The sequence below is a fragment of the Thamnophis sirtalis genome, unplaced genomic scaffold (genome assembly GCF_051295495.1).
Source record: "Thamnophis sirtalis isolate CommonGarterSnake01/CBP01778 unplaced genomic scaffold, rThaSir2_p1.2 scaffold_17, whole genome shotgun sequence".
NCBI lineage: Eukaryota > Metazoa > Chordata > Lepidosauria > Squamata > Natricidae > Thamnophis > Thamnophis sirtalis.
Window position 1 is genome coordinate 3,251,607 of NW_028261397.1, and position 1,966 is coordinate 3,253,572.

Here is a 1,966-nt window from a genome sequence, read left to right on the forward strand (position 1 = left end):
TTGTCTAATCTCTTCGTGAAAACCTCCAGCAATGGAGCACCCACCACTTCTGAGGGGCAACTCATTCCAGCCGTTAATTGTTCGGGTTATCAAGAAATTTCCCCTTAATTCCAGGTTGCCCCTCTCCTTGATTAGTTTCCATCCATTGTTTCTTGTCCTGCCTTCAGGCCACAGTGGTGGGTTTCAAAAAATTTTCGAACCTACCTCTGTGGGTGTGGCCTCCTTTGTGGGAGTGGCTTACCAGCCATGTGACGTGGTGGGAGTGGCTTGCTGGCCATGTGTTTTCTTTCTTTCTTTTTCTTTCTCTCTCTCTCTCTCTCTCTTTCCTTCCTTTTGTCCCTCTGTCCCTTTTTTTTCATCTCTCTCTCACTCTTTTTCTTTCTTTTTTCTTTATTTATTTATTTCTTCCTTTCTTTCTCTTTCTCTCCCTCTCTGTGTCAGTCTCTCTCTCTCTCTCTCTCTCTCTCTCTGTCTTTGCAACTTTGCAACTTAAATAAGATGTGTATGCCGCCCACTCCCTAGGGACTCTGTGTGTGTATGTGTGTGTGTGTGTGTGTGTGTGTGTGTGTAGCAGTGGTGAGTTTCAAATTTTTTTCGAACCTACTCTGTGGGTGTGGCCTCCTTTGTGGGAGTGGCTTGCCGGCCCTGTGTTCTCTCTCTCTCTCTCTCTCTCTCTCTCTTTCCTTCCTTTTGTGTCTCTGTCCTTTTCCTTTTTCTTTCATCTCTCTCTCACTTTTTCTTTCTTTTTTCTTTTTTCTTTTTTCTTCTTTCTTTCTCTTTCTCTTTCTCTCTCTGTGTGAGTGTGTGTGTGTGTGTGTGTGTGTGTGTGTGTGGTGGGTTTCAAAATTTTTTGGAACCTCTTCTGTAGGTGTGGCCTGCTTTCCGGTCCACTGGTGGAACCTCTTCTAACCGGTTCGGTAGATTTGACGAACCGGTTCAACCGAACTGGTGTGAACCAGTAGGATCCCACCTCTGCTTCAGGGGCTTTGGAGCAGGGGTAAAAATGCTCTGTGTAGCATTTAAGGTCCCGAGGCTGAAGATGAAAGAAAGCAATCCACTCACGGATAGCTGAACCAGCAGAAGTTTATTGAGCAAAGCAGTTCATGGATAGCAGAATCAACAGCAGAATCAACAGCAAAATTATTAATCATGACACATCCTTCTTACAGTGTTTGCAGCTTCTTCGTTTTCGCGTGTTATATCATTATTGGTTAACAAGTCTCCAAGGCACAATAATTGGTTAGTCATTACATCATTGGTGTTCGTGAGAATGTGCATGTTCTACACACTGAATGAATCAAGGGTTATTCATTCAAGCAGTAAAATGTTACAGGTTCATTACTTTTGTATCACTCCGTGTCCTTGTTCATGCCTGGGAAACACATTGCAAGCAAAGAATAGCTGACAGGCAAATATTTCTGCAGATTGCTGCAGTTTGTACTTACACGTGTAACCTCAGTTCTAAGGACCATCCTACAGCTCTGAAGTCTGCTACCGGTTTGCTTCACGCGCGGATGCGCTAAGAAGCCTTTCCAGAGTCTGCAAAAGTACCGTATTTTTCAGAGTATAAGATGCACCATGTTAGATCGGGTAAAGGAGGCACAAAAGGCTAGTGAACAAACAGCTCTTTATCGCAGGTCAAAGTAAACATCCGCTGGGGAACGGTCGGACAGCATCCCCTTTCAAAGGGATCTGTCAGACCTCCCAGCCAATCAGATTATCCCTCTGCTCCCGCTGGAACAGAGGACCTTGGTGGAAACCTCTTGCTGCCTGACAGCAGGGGGGAGTATCTAACACACCAAGCTTTTGAAGAGGCAAATTTTTTTAAAAAAAAGGTTTTCCACTCTGCAAACATCCCCAAAACGGCACATTTTTCATAAAAACGGGCCCGTTTCCCCCCCCCCCCCAAAAAAGGCATGAATAGCCTTTAGGGGGCTTGCAGAGTGCTCCCCCCCCCCCGCAAAAC